The sequence below is a fragment of the Microcaecilia unicolor genome, chromosome 9, assembly GCF_901765095.1.
Source record: "Microcaecilia unicolor chromosome 9, aMicUni1.1, whole genome shotgun sequence".
Taxonomy (NCBI): domain Eukaryota; kingdom Metazoa; phylum Chordata; class Amphibia; order Gymnophiona; family Siphonopidae; genus Microcaecilia; species Microcaecilia unicolor.
In genome coordinates, this window is record NC_044039.1 from 207,318,415 (window position 1) to 207,333,498 (window position 15,084).

At 44.2% G+C, this 15,084-nt stretch overlaps 1 protein-coding gene across 1 annotated transcript in view; it reads left to right on the plus strand.

Annotated features, from left to right (window-relative positions):
- TRIP11 (thyroid hormone receptor interactor 11) overlaps positions 1–15,084 on the plus strand; it is a 154,676-nt gene that overhangs the window by 35,196 nt on the left and 104,396 nt on the right. The window lies entirely within an intron of this gene.

Sequence of the window (15,084 nt, forward strand, 5' to 3'; positions counted from 1 at the left end):
TTCCTAAAAACCAATCTCTTAAATGGCGCAGCTGACATGCCTGATTATATAATGTCAAATTCGGCATTCCCACTCCACCCAACCTCCAGTTACCGACTAAGTAAGAAAATCGGACTCTTGGTTTCTTTCCCTTCCAGCAAACTTAGAAGCCAGTGAATAAATTTTTGCAAATCCTTCTTGCACAACCAAATTGGCAGCGTCTGCAACACATAAAGCCACCTAGGGAACAGTACCATTTTAATCAGATTGATTCTTCCCAACAGCGATAACGGTAAATCCATCCAGCCTTGTAAAACGTTTCGTGTCTCCTGCAACAACCAAGTAGTATTAAGAGCATATAAACGAGAGGTGTCCATGGGCAGCAGAATTCCCAAATATTTAAAAGAATCGTGCGCCTGCCTCAAAGGGAACTCTCCTCTCCATGCTCTCCATATCTCCTCCGAAGAGGCCAAGGCTTCTGATTTCTCACGATTCAACCGAAAACCCGCATAGTCTCCATACTCTGAGAAGACCTCCAACAATGCATCCAAAGATTCCTGCGGGTTCGTCAAATGAACTAAAATATCATCAGCAAATGCTGCCACTTTGAACACCTCTCCTCCTATCTGCATGCCAGCTATATCCGGCTGCTCCATTATGTCTCTCAGTAGAGGATCTAACGTGAGTACAAACAAAAGAGGTGATAGGGGGCAACCCTGCCGTGTTCCTCTGGCTATGTCAAAATCTGATGTTACAATCCCATTCACCGAGATTCGGGCTCTCGGATTCGAATACAAAGCTTTTATTCCTGACACAAATCTACCTGAAAATCCATATTTCCGAAGGACCGCATACAAGAATTCCCAATGGACCCTATCAAAAGCTTTTTCCGCGTCAAAGCTTATTAAGAGTGATTTTTTGTTCTCTCTATTGCTGGCTTCCATAGATGTCAGGATTTTACGGACATTTTAGCAATTGTTCTGTCCTTTACAAATCCTACTTGGGTATCCTGAATTAAGTTGTGGTAGTATGTTTGCTAGTCTATTTGCCATGATCTTAGCTAGTAATTTAATCTCAAAATTTAAGAGTGAGATCGGCCGGTATGATGTCGCCAATTCCGGATCTTTCCCTTTCTTAGGAATTACAACAATACATGCGGTGTTCAGTTCTGGGGGCACCTGTTCTCGCTCCACCAATACATTAAACATTAAGGTTAAAGGCTCTATTATCTCCTCTCCCATTAGTTTGTAAAATTCCGCCCTATAACCATCTATTCCAGGGGTTTTCATCAACTGACTTTGTTTAATGGCCCATGCTACCTCGTCTGTCATAATTAGGCTATTAAGCCTCTGTTCTTCTTGCGAGGTGAGACTCGGCAACTCCATCTGTTCTAAGTAAGAGTCCCCCGATAGGCCTTTATCTATTGAGCTCTCATACAGCTTCCTATAATAGTCATAAAAAACCTCGCTAATGCCTTGGTCTGTGGAGATTCGCTTATTTAGCTCATTTTTCATAGTCAGTATCCTAGTTTTCCCCTGTTTATTCGCAATTAAACGCGCCATTAATCTCCCTCCTTTATTGCCATATTTGTATAACTGATATTTATAATAATTTTGCGTTTTCACGGTTTTTTGATGAAGAAGTTCATTTAATGCCGTCTGTACAGATAATAAATGTTGTTTATTCTCCAGAGAGGGTTGTCGACCATAACTTCTCCTCGCCTTACATACTAATTGGCTCAATCTCAATATTTCTTGTATCCTGGCCTTACGCTTATGGGCCATATAGCTGATGATTTCCCCTCTAAACACCGCTTTAGCCGCTTCCCAATAGAGGATCGGGCGATTCGCATATGGCTCATTATGTAGCTTATATTCGTTCCAACAACGAATCATGGATGCTTTAAACACTGGGTCTCGATAAAGTTCCACAGGGAATGTCCATCTATTGCTTTTTGCCCTCTCCTCTTTGGGTAACCAGCACATTTCCACCCATGCATGGTCTGAAATTACTGTGGCTCCTATAACTGCACTTGGCACTGAACCAAAAAGCTGTTCCGAAACTAATAGATAATCGATTCGTGCTTGTGTATCGTGTGCTCTTGAAAGATGCGTATAATCTCTCCCTTGTGGTTCGAGAGTTCGCCAAACGTCTACCAGGCCTATCTGTCGACATAGATTGGGCAGCCCCCGATTTTCCTGTCTAGGCATCTGTCTCCGTGGCCCAGTACAATCTATCTGTGGGTCCATTACTGTGTTAAAATCTCCACCAAGTATTATGGGTAGAGGGCTCTGCTGTAGTAATTTCAGTGTTATCATCTTATAAAACCTCCTATCGTAGTGGTTCGGGGCATATATATTCCCAAACAGCACTGTCTGTCGATTTATAGTAGCTGCACAAATCAGAAATCTCCCCCCCGGGTCTATATATCGGGTCTCCAATTTATCTACAATCCCTTTTCTGAACAAGATGGCAACCCCTCCTTTCTTTCCCTTGGCTGCTGCTGAGATGCACTCTCCCACCCACCAAGTGCGCAACTTCGCATGTTCCACATCTGATAAGTGGGTTTCCTGCAATAAAGCTATATCTATTTTGTGTCGCTGTAAATGCTGCAAGATTTTAGAACGTTTAATGGGGGAGGAGATTCCTCCTACATTCCATGTAACAACTTTCAGTGGACCCTCTTCCTATTGGACTCCTTTCTTTGTGACCTATATCTTCTTTGTTTGAAAGAGGGGTGTCCCAGCCACCACCCCCCTCCCAGTTCCAAAGTGTGCCATTGAATTCCCTTCCAGATCTTCATACTTTGTGTCCTCCAGACCTTTACAATTCCCCCCCCCTGAATCCCCCCTCCCTCCACCCCACTACCCCTACCCCTCTTAGCTAACCCTAATCCCTCTTGTGTCTTCCCCCAGCCCCAATACAGGACCATGACGTATAACGTCCCTTACCCCCTCCCTCATTTAAATCAAACCCCCTCGTCCTTATAGCAACAACATAAAATAAAATTATTAGCAATGGTATCGAAAATCAAAATTCTGCATTTGTTCAGTTTTTATACATCAACATCTCTATTTTGTAACCTTTCACTTGTCTCATCTGCTTGTTAGGCTGTGTCTATTTCTTCAGAATCCTTAAGGACCTAGCATCTCTAATAAGTGTGTCTTGTCTCTCAGCTTCTGGTCCAGCCTATATGTCCCCAGACTTTCTGTTACTTTGCAGGTTCTTATCAACGGCAGCCCATAATAGTTTGTATTTTAATGGTTCAGTTGCTTCACCGCTGCTTGCCTGTTTCCTCTTAATGTCAAAATCAGTGGTTAATAGGCAAAGTGTTGTCATTGCAATAAACAGTAATAACCCATACTCAACGTAACATGTTGTAATCCATATTCATTCCAACCTTATAACTGTCCGCTCTGTATCCATCTTATTCTCAAGCCTTTTGGCTCTCTTATAATCAACGATTCTCAATAGCACTCAAAAAGGCCTATACTTTATCCACTGAAGTGAAGATTTTTGTCTCCGCCTGGTAGGTGACTCGTAATTTTGCTGGGTATTGCAGGACGAAACAAATTTTCTTTTCAAATAGCTGTGTACAAATCGGGGAAAACTTCCTCCTTTGCAACGCCACAGCCGCCAAATAATCCTGGAAGCACAAGATTTTCCAGTCTGTATATCCCCAGACTTCCTATTACTTTGCAGGTTCTTATCAACGGCAGCCCATAGTAGTTTGTATTTTGATGGTTCAGTTGCTTCACCGCTGCTTGTCTGTTTCCTCTTAATATCGAAATCAGTGGTTAATAGGCAAAGTGCTGTCATTGCAATAAACAGTAATAACCCATACTTAACGTAACATGTTGTAATCCATTTTCATTCCAACCTTATAACTATCCGCTCTGTATCCATCTTATTCTCAAGCCTTTTGGCTCTCTTATAATCAACGATTCTCAATAGCACTCAAAAAGGCCTGTGCTTTATCTACTGAAGTGAAGATTTTTGTCTCCGCCTGGTAGGTGACTCGCAATTTTGCTGGGTATTGCAGGGCAAAACGAATTTTCTTTTCAAATAGTTGTGTACAAATCGGGGAAAACTTCCTCCTTTGCAACGCCACAGCCGCCGAATAATCCTGGAAGCACAAAATTTTTTTATTTTCATAGTGCAGTTCTTGATCTTTCCGCAGAGCCTGCAGTATAGCTTCCTTATGTGCAGAATTTAACAGTCGGCAGATCACCACACGCGACCCCCCGCTTTCTGAGCGTCTGGGTCCCACCCGGTGCGCCCTCTCCACTTGAAGGGCTCCCATATCTGCAGGTATTTGTATTTGTTCAATTAGCCAGTTTTCTATAAAAGCTCTCAGATTAGTTGTTCCTAGTTCCTCGGGAAGCCCAACAAATCTCAAATTGTTTCTGCGCGATCTGTTTTCAAGATCTTCCAGCTTTTCTTCATATGCTTCTAATTGGGCTCTGAGTTTTACATTTTCTGCCTCCATTTTCAGTACTGTATCTTCCAAGGCCCCCTGGCGTTGTTGAAACTCTGCTAGGTCTTTATTTAATTGTCCTAAATTCTCTTGGACTAAATCTAGTTTGCTGTCAATAGGAGCTAATCGCCGGTCTAGCAGCGGCTCCATAGCATTCGTTACCTCCGCCACCACCTCCGCTACCCAAGCCGAACTCACTGTGTGCGCCGGCGGGCTTGGCGGGGCCGCCATTTTGTCCTCTCCAACACGTGTTTTATCTTTAGCGTTTCGAGCGCTTTTCGCTGCCATAATATCACGTTTGATCAGGCAGTGGTGTACCTCTTGATTTCCGATTCCAGATTTATAAGGTTGGGGGGGTTGCTGCTGCTTAAATCGCCAGGTTTTGAGGGTTTATCGGGCAAGCTGACAGGAGCGGGATATTCAGCAACCGCTCCTGTTCATGACGTCACGTCCTCCCCCTTCAATTCAGTTTATTAGATTTATATGCCCAAACATTCAAATGTCAATTTGGTTCTATGTGGTTCACAAGGATTAGTCTAATAGGTACAATCACAAAAATCAACAATGCAAGCAAAGAGATGCATTAGTAAATCATAATGACACATCATTATGACACAGAGGTAAGAACAGAAATTTAAATGAATCTTAATGGCGCAGAAGTTAAAATCAGGAGCTAAGCATCTTAAATCACCTCTATCAGTAACAATTTCTTTAAAATGTTTTTTTACATTTTTTACGAAATTGTTCACGTAATGGATCACATCTAGTATCGTAGCTGTCCTTATAAGGCTTTCCCGATGCATCTGGATGTTTAGGACCTGATTACAGCAGAATGGGTCTTGCTGGACGCGAGGCTTGCCTCTACCTGTTAGGTTCGGAGGAGAAAGATAAATTGTAGGTTCCCAGGGTGGATTTGCTGGTTACGGTGGTGACTAAGAAGACCACCTTGCCAGTGGAAGGGGTCATTGCTCTAAACGACCTACAGGATTGGATGCTAGAAGACTTTCAAATGGCCTCTTTGGTCCTTCAGGTTAAGTGTGCAGCTTATTCGTGGCAAGAGCATGCCTGAAGTGGCGTCAGCAACACAAGATGGGTGCCATAACACCCAGCTGGAAGCAAGGTTGACTTACTTTGTGGATTCTGTTTATGACATGTTACAGGTTAATGCCTGCAGGATGTCTTAGGCTGATATGGCATGTCAGCAACTCTGGTTGCGACATTGAGCAGTGGATGCAGTGTCAAAGTCTTATCAAAGAACTGGGGTAAATGAATCCCCAGTGGTTGCCAGAGGATAAACCGAAAGCTGCTGTTTGTTTGTCTTAAAGGGGCTCTTGATCTTGATTTCAAGACAGCAGATGGTACTGGCCTGGTCATCAGCAATATGGTCAGAAATCCAGCTTTCAGGCACGCCAATCTTCCTTTTATGTGTCAAGAAGTCCTCTTCTCAGCTAGAGCGCCCAGTGCCTCCAGAGTTTTGCAGTGATGGGAGGCTGGTCATTCTCTTCTCTTCCTCCGGTGGGAGGATATCTTCAGGAGTTTCGGGAGGAGTGGGCCAAAATCACATCAGACAAGGAGAACGTGACTGATATTGTACAAATGCTATGCCAGTTGATATTGGGGGATGGATTGACTTCATTACCTATTGAGCTGGATCGGGCATATCTATCATTGTACACTCCCCTACCACACTCCTCCAAATAATAGACTACCAGACATAGTCCAGAGCCTGCTCCTCTTTAAAATTCCAACATGCGGCAGTGCAAGTGTATTAAGATCTTTCTACGTTTACAGTGTCCAAGAGGAGAGAATTCAAACCAGTGTTGGAAGTATTACCTTGTGAAGGTATCAAGTATAAGTGTACTTTCCCCGGAGGTCACGTGATGCTAGGCTAGGGGGAGGACGCCGCACGTAACAGCTCCGCGGTCCCTCGAATAACATCGACCCATAGCGGCATCCAAAACTGGGGGAAACCCTGAGAAATTACAGGAAAAGAAGTGGGAACATCGCAAAAGCAAAATTCAGCCAAAATCGCTGCGGAAATCGAGTCGGAATGACTACAAAAGCAAGCCGCAAAGAAGGCACGAGGAGCCGCGTGGGGGAAGGCAAGATGGCCGACGCAGGCACTTCGGGTGAATCGCCGAGTTCGCTCTGGGCAGCTGAGATTGCAGGAGAAGTTTCAAGCCTCCTAGAAGTATCAGTAGAGAAAAAGCTGCAGCGGATTTCAGATCAAATTGAGAAGCTGGATGGGAAAATGGAGGGACTGAAAACTGATCTTTCCGGCTTCCTGCAGCGCTTATCTGATGTAGAGGATCAGAGCATACAGCATGAAACCCAGCAGAAAGAAATGCTAAAGAAGATGGAAAGCCTAGAGTCTAAAATTGAAGACCTAGAAAACCGCTCTCGCCGCAACAATCTAAGACTCGTGGGGCTGCCGGAGTCCATCAGAGAAGTGGATCTCCGGCAGTTCTTAGAGAAGTGGCTACCCCAGGTGTTGAATCTGAAGCAGGCGGAGAGCGGTTTGAAGATTGAGCGGGCACACAGACTCGGGGTACCAAGACAAGGGAAGGATAGACCGAGAGTAGTGATTTGCAGGGTCCTGAATTACACCCACAAGCAGGACATTCTACATACATGGCGGTGCAGTCTACGGTGCTGTGCTTTCAAGACTTTTCAGCCGCGGTAGCGGCACAGCGCAGACAATTTACAGAGGTCTGCAAGCAACTCTATGAGAGAACAAGCAAGCTTTGCACTACTTTTTCCCGCCAAGCTGCGCATACAGTTGAAGGCAAGCCACATTTCTTCACGTCCCCGGCGGAGGCGAAGCAGTTTTTGAAGCGAATGGAAAGCACCACGGCAGGGATTGGCGAAACTATCCAAAATAATGCTCCGCTGTGAGATATGGGACAAGAGAAGAACATGCAATACCAGGGGAAGACTGTTGAGAGGTAGTGTAAACTGCAGCAGTGGACAGTAAATTGAAGGGGCTGACTTCTGCATTTGGGAGGTGGGCAAGAGGAAGAATCAGAGATTAATTGCTCATGGAGAGAGAAAATTTCTTTTGGAAATGGGGTGATAAAAGTTATAGTGTTCTATGATGTCGCAGGGTGAGGGGAGGGGCATGGACGTGACCAGTTCTCAAGTGAGGACACAGTCTCAGTTATCGGGGAGGGAGGGAAATCGGGAGGGGGGAGGGATTGGGTGGGATAGGGAGGGTGAGGGGAGGATGGGTGGGGAACATGGGAGTGAGCCTACAAATATTATATGCTGGATGTTATTTGTATTTTGCTGTGATGTTCTCCTTTTCAGAGCAGAACGGAGTAAGTGCTGCAGAAGACAAGCTCTAAACAAGGGGGGCGAAAGGGGGACAGCACCCAGGGGCTGGGGGGGTGCGTCCTCACAATGAAGGTTAAAAGATCAAAATTTAAGACAGACCTGCAGATGAATGGGACCATTTAAGGTTAGTGTCCTGGAACGTGGGGGGGATCTCCTCACCCATTAAACGCACAAAAGTCTTGCAAGCATTAAGGAGCCAAAAAGCAGACCTTGCGTTTTTGCAGGAAACACAACTTGACCACTCAGGAACATAATAAATTCCAGAAGGGCTGGTAGAGCATGTGGTGGGTTCCCCGGCGGCAGGTAAGAAAGGGGGAGTAGTGATTTTGATACGTAAAGGCCTGCAGGCTCAGATTAAACGGGTTAAACAAGGTACAGAGGGGAGATATGTTCTAGCTGAAGTGGAAATGGGGAACACTAGGTATATTTTATGCAATGTGTATGCGCCCAATGTGTATGATCGCAAATTCCATCGAACCCTTATAGAGCTGCTGGGTCCTTACCAGGGGAGTAACGTGATTTTAGGAGGGGATTTCAACCTGGTGTATGACGCTCAGATGGATAAGACGGGTTCCTTAGCAACGAGTCGGGTTCAGGGGGCGGGGGGCTTACCCTTCCTCTGCTCCACACTGGACTTGATAGACGTGTGGAGAGTGTTACACCCAAACATGAGGGACTATACACATCTGTCCAGGGCACACCTCACACAATCGCGTATCGATTACTTCTTTATCTCTAGGAATTTATTTTCAAAAGTAACAGCAGCAGAGATAGGGCCGTGTGAGGTGTCCGACCACTCCATCATCTGGATGCAATTGCAGGGACCAAGGGAGAGGGACGGAGGGGGCAGTTGGAGATTTCCATTTGAATTATTTTGGGACCCACATTTTAAGGCCTACATAAATGAAAAATGGAAGGAATACGCGGACCATAACAAGCAGCATCAGTGCCAGCCCAGTTTGTATTGGGAGACATCTAAGGCGGTGATACGGGGGGAGATAATTGCATACAGGGCCAGAGCTAAGAAAATGAGAGACAAGGAGATCATTAGATTGGAGAAAGAAGTTCGTTATCAGAGGGTTAGGTGTGGGGCACGCATGACACCAGAGGAGAAAGGAGCTCTGTTATCCTCCCAGAAAGCACTGAATGAATTACTACACCAGAGGGCGGTAAAGTCCCATAAGTACTATCAATACCAATATTTCATTCATGGTAATAAAGCTGGGGCGTTACTGGGGAGATTGATACGTGGAAAACGGGGCTGTCAGGGAATTCTGGAAGTCAAGGATGAGGGTGGCCAACTCCTCAGGGACTCAAAAGACATTGCTAATTGTTTCAGGAGGTACTATGAAAAACTATATAGGGAGCCTACAGAGATAATGCAAGATAGTACGCTTTATTTAATCAATCAAGCCCTGCCGCAGATCTCAGATTCCCAGAAAGAGTACTTAAATGGCCCCATCACGGAAGGCGAGTTGATGCTGGCGTTCCAGCAGAGCAAAATCCAAAAGGCACCGGGGCCTGATGGGTACACCATTGCCTATTACAAATTAGTCCAAGAACAGGTGACACTTCCTTTGTTAAATCTTTATAATGAGATGGTTGCCTCCGGGGTAATGTCTGATACATTGAATGTGGCAAAAGTGATAGTGCTACCAAAGCCAGGGAAGGATAGTACTGAAGTAGGATCATATAGGCCCATTTCCCTATTAAACTGTGATGTAAAAGTATATGCCAAAATCTTGGCAAACCGTTTGGCCAGGGTCCTGCCAGATTTGATTGCACCCCCGCAGGTGGGATTTGTGAAGGGAAGATCGGTGGGGAGTAATGTCCGGGCACTCCTGGCATCCCTGGAGATTATGGAAAGGCAGAAAAGGCCTTCTCTGCTGGTAAGTTTTGATGCAGAGAAGGCCTTTGACCGTGTAGTTTGGAATTTTGTATTTGCAGTAATGGAAAAGGTTGGGGTGGATGGTTGTTTTCAAACAGCAGTAAGGGCACTCTACTCCAACCCGCAGGCATTCATGTGGGTTAATGGGGAACAATCGGCATTGTTTAAGATCAGAAGGGGGACCCGGCAAGGGTGTCCCTTATCTCCGTTGTTGTTCGTGCTCGCTTTGGATCCATTGATTAGGGAAATTGTGTCCCACCCGGAGGTGGAGGGGGTGCGATGGGGCTCCTCCATGTTTAAAGTGTCTGCATTTGCAGACGACATATTAGTACATCTTACACACCCCAGTCGATCGTTACGTGCACTGCTGGAATTGTTTCAGGAGTATGGTGACTTTGCAGGTTCAAAATAAATTACTCTAAATCGTTGGCACTAACAGCTCATGCAAGCGTGAGGACAGAATGGGGGGCTGGTTTCCCGCTCAAGTGGGCTTCGGATTTCATTCAGTATTTGGGGGTGAAGATTTCTATGAGAACTTCCAGGTTGTATCAATTAAATCTCACTAATCTGCTAGATAACATGAAGGGTAGACTGAATAGATGGGGGACTTTGCCACTTACACTGCATGGGCGGATACATCTATTTCGCATGGTTGAATTTCCGAGGTGGCTGTATACCTTCCAAGTGCTGCCCTTGCGGCTTAAATGTAAAGATCTCAATCAGTTGTACCGACATCTGAGGAGGTTTGTGTGGAGAAATGCAAAGCCAAAAATTCCACTGACATTACTCATGGGTCCATGGAGGGAGGGAGGTATGGGCCTACCAAATGTCCGCAGATATAATCAGGCCTGTCTGTTGAGACACTTGGGGGATTGGATGTTAGGGAGGCAAGATTACACACCACGGAGCATGGAGTATGATTTTTTTAAGCCATTTCACCCGCACTATCTTTTACATGGGGATAGGAGAGCGATACCGGCCTATATTCGTCAGAGTATACTTTTGGGCCCATTAAGGGAGGTGTGGAGAGATTTGAATAAGACATGGGGCTTGGAAGCAGATGTCTCGGATTTATTGCCATTGCAGGACAACCCACAATTTGTCCCCGGTACAGAGAATAAAATATTTCATAGATGGGCGACACTGGGGATCACGAGACTGGAGCACGTATTAGATGCAAAGGGGAAGATCCTATCTTTGGGAGCATTGGGAGTAGGTATAAGCATGAACCATATTTTTGCATACCATCAGCTGGCTCACTACGTCCGGTCGTTGGACCAAAGTAAATTGGGGAGTGGTCACGGGCGCAGGCTTAGGGCCTTTTTTGGGATGATCGTAGGAGACAGGCTGTCAGTTTCAAGCTTGCAAAGAGCCATAGGGGAGCTGGAAGGAGTGAGAGACACGTCTGCTATATGTCAAAGATGGGCAGGAGACCTGGGGCAACCACATTTGCAGTTAGACTTTCGTAAACTGATAGCACGTGTCCCTCAGATATCAGTAAACGCAGGCCTTCGGGAGTGCCAATATAGGATCGTGTATAGAGCATATATGGCCAAAAATCAACTGTTCAAATTTGGAGGGGTTACGGACCCGTTATGTATGAAATGTGAGCAGGGGGAGGGTACGTTGGTGCATTCTCTTTGGGCATGCCATAGGATTCGGGCTTTTTGGAAGCAGTTAATCCAATATCTTGAATCCTTGGTGCATCTTCGGATTCCATTTTCGCCTCAGGGGATATTACTGGACAAATATGAGGTATTTAGGCTTCACGGTAAGGGGACCCAGCAGCTCATTCGCAAAGCAAGCCTGGTGGGGAAAAAGATCATAATGGGCGGCTGGACGAAAGAGTCTCCGCCAGACTTCTGGCACTGGAGGAACAAGTTCCATGACCTCCTATTGATGGAGCGTAGGGGTATAGGGTCATCCCCCAAGAGGCGGAAAGCATTTCTGGCAGTTTGGGAACCCTATATACAATCACTATCACCAAAAGCTCGCAGTTTAATATTCAATAAGCTCTGAAAGGGGAACTCAGTAGGCACACACATGGGAGAGGAGGGACATAGGGGACATATAAGGTGGGTTAATAACTAAGTATGTGGTAAGATAGCAGTATAGAGCTCTCATAATGTACTCCTGGGTTAGATATTACTATGTTAGTGGAGGTTATGTGCAGTATGTGTTATGCTGTAACACTGAAAGTGCAGTTCTGATCTCGGTAATTATAATTGAGTTATATATATATAAGAAGCTGTGATTTGTAGGAGGGAAGATGGGGGGGGAGGGGGGAGAAAATAGAAGAAAAGTTTGATGGTAGAAAGTTACTCTATGTTTAAGAAGATCACACATCTATATCTTGTATTATAAATTTGCTTGTTAGATGGAAATGTGTTTTATTTACTATCAATAAAAAACGTTGAAACATAAGTGTACTTTCCCCTTTGGAATATGTTTCCTGGTGACCAGAAAACATTGTCATTTGTAGCCTTTAGAGGAGGCATGGCTGTGCCTTCAAGAGGAGGATTTGACGGTGCCGCCCTCTCGACCTTCAGAATCCTCCTCCACTCTCAAGCACAAGACTTAGCAGTGGCTGACCTCTCACAATCGAAATAGCAGATTGACAAGAAATTCTCCGGACATGTGAGACACTATTTGTACTGGTTTGACTAGCAGATGCCTTCTTTTTAAGCTCTGGCTGATGTGCAGCTAGATAATACCTCAGACTTCACTTCTGCCTTTGGGCTTTGCTAGTGCTTCTTGTCATCATTTATTTGCACTATTTCTTACTGCCTGTTTGCTAAGTAAGATTTAATTATAGAACTCTGAAATGACAACCTGAGGGGTCTTTATTCATACCTTTCACTGGCCTTGTCTTTACATATGTAAGTGGCTTAATGAGAGGGATAAATATTTATTTAAGATTTTGCTCACACGTTTTTCAGTAGTAGCTCAAGATGAGTTACATTCAGGTACACAAGGGTATTCTGTCCCTGGAGGGCTCACAATCTAATTTTGTACCTGAGGCAATGGAGGGTTAAGTGAGTTGCCCAAAATCAGAAGAACCAGCAGTGGGATTTGAACCGGCCACCTCTGGATGTCAAGACTGGTGCTCTAACCATTAGGCTACTCCATTCCATATGCAGGAACCTCAAAATTGGGTGCCTGTCTTATAATCCTCAAGACCTCGACGAAGCCAGTAGTACGGTGAAACTGGTCCTGTCGGTGGATTGCGTTAAGGGGAGCAAGTAATCTTGAACTACTCTGTGATTTAAGAACTGGTATTGGGCGCTTCAAGAATCCATTCTAGAGTTCTGTTTGGATTTCTCAAAGTAATTGCTTTGAAGATTTTGTGGAAAGCATTTCAGCTGTTTTTGATAATAAATGTGAACACTTTTTCACTTGTGCATGAGAGATCTTTTCTGGACTGTCATATTTTGTTTGATCTCCCTATTTTCCTGCAAGATTTGCTAATTGCAAAACCTTTGTAGTCAGACCAATATAGAGTATGTTGCAGTAATCCAGTCTTGATGTTATCATGACATGAATTACCATGATAAGACATCTTTAGGATCAGATTTCCTATAAGCAGTGTACAAAAGGTACAGATTAACATGACTTACAACTGTGTTAATAACGTAGCAATAGTAAAATAACCAAATATTAAGCATAAGTTCTCTGAGGACAAGCAGGATGTAATATTCTTACAACTGGGTGATTCATCTGATGGAACCCGTGTGGGAATGCTTTCTAGCTTGCTTGCAACAACTTTTTAGAGTGTTGTACCATGCATGTGTTTGCCTTCCAGCCTACTGTTGTCACATGGGATCTAGATAGTCTCGTTTTTTCCATGGAGCAATTAAGACACACTTTGGTAGCTCTCCTCGGCTTGCATCTCAAGATAGCACGTGTGACTAACTTTTTGGGTAAGATTTGCCATTTATTTTGTGTGTAAGTCCTGTTGCTGCCATATGAGGCTCTAATCCCTGGTAGTTCACCTTTAGTTAGTGGTTGGCACGTTTTAAGTTTTCTGTCTTTTTAGCCCTCTTAGGCCTTGGATAGATTTTTTTTTTTCACCAAGCCTTTTGATTTCATGGCAGCTGTTTTCCTCCAACTTGTACCAGGGGGATAAAAAAAAAAAAAAAGCTCCCAGTGGCCTTTTAAGAAGTATTTCAGATGTAACAGGACCATATCCATCACAGATACTCACAATTAGTGGCTGCAGTGCCTGGGACCCAATCATGATTGAGTTGGAAACTGAGGAGTACTATCTTTGGTGAGCATGGGTCAAGGGGGCAGGATGTGGGCCATAGGCTTTTCAAGATTTAAAATGTCAAATCTTTGACCAGTCTTTCAGTTTTTGAAGATCACTTTTTATTTTGTCTGCTTCCTCAGAGGTGTCCATGTTGTTGCAGACCTTTGTGTTGTTTGCAAAAAGGCAAATTTTTTTTTCTTCTAGTGATATAGATCTCAAAGTAGCAAAACATTGTGAGAAGGTGGTGGTCAAAGTCGGCGGGATGCTAGACTGTGTAGAGAGATACATAACCAGCAAAAAAAAATAGCAGGTGGTAGTCCTCCTGTACAGGTCTCATTTGGAATGCTGCATTCAGTTTTGGAGGCCATATTTCAGTAAGGATGTAGAGAGACTAGAGGTGCAACGTACATACCTTTCCTGACTAGGCACCCTTTTATATGGTTACCCTCTTAATGTATTTAGCAAAGAGTGTTCTTGTTTTATCAATCTGTTAGAATTTTTTGAAGGTGTAAATAAACACATAGGTAAGGGTAAGTGGTGAATACAATACAAATGCAGCATAAAGTACAAAGTGTCATGTAAGTATAGAAAATTATATGCATGTTTTAATAGTAATTTTTATCTGGAAGTTTTAGTTGCTCTCTACCCCTTTCATTATGAAATATATTAATTTGATGTATGATTTATTAACATGTGATACAACAAAGTGGCTCACATTAAAGCTTATAAAATAAACACTTAGGCGCAGATGGGAAGAGGATGTAGGGTGTGATTTTGCTTCTTTGGATATTGCAGCTCATCTTAGAGGTATTCCCAAATTACTCAGCGGGGTGGGTTACCGAGAGTGTGCCTACCGGGTTATACACAGGGCCTATTTTACACAGGTTGAATTGTTTAGATCGGGTGAAATTGCTACACCTGCTTGCCTGAAATGTAAACTATTTGATAACTCTTTATACCATGCGCTATGTGGGATGTACAGTTATAAGATGTTTTTGGAGGCAAGTAGTGGCCTTTCTGTCCCTTATGATGGTGGGGAGAGTCAATGGAACACCTATTCAGGTGGTATTGGACTGTCCTGGCTCATTCAGGGGGCTCAAAGCGGAAGAAATAGTACTGTGTGGCAAACTTTGGTAGCAAGGGAATGCATCTTGCAGT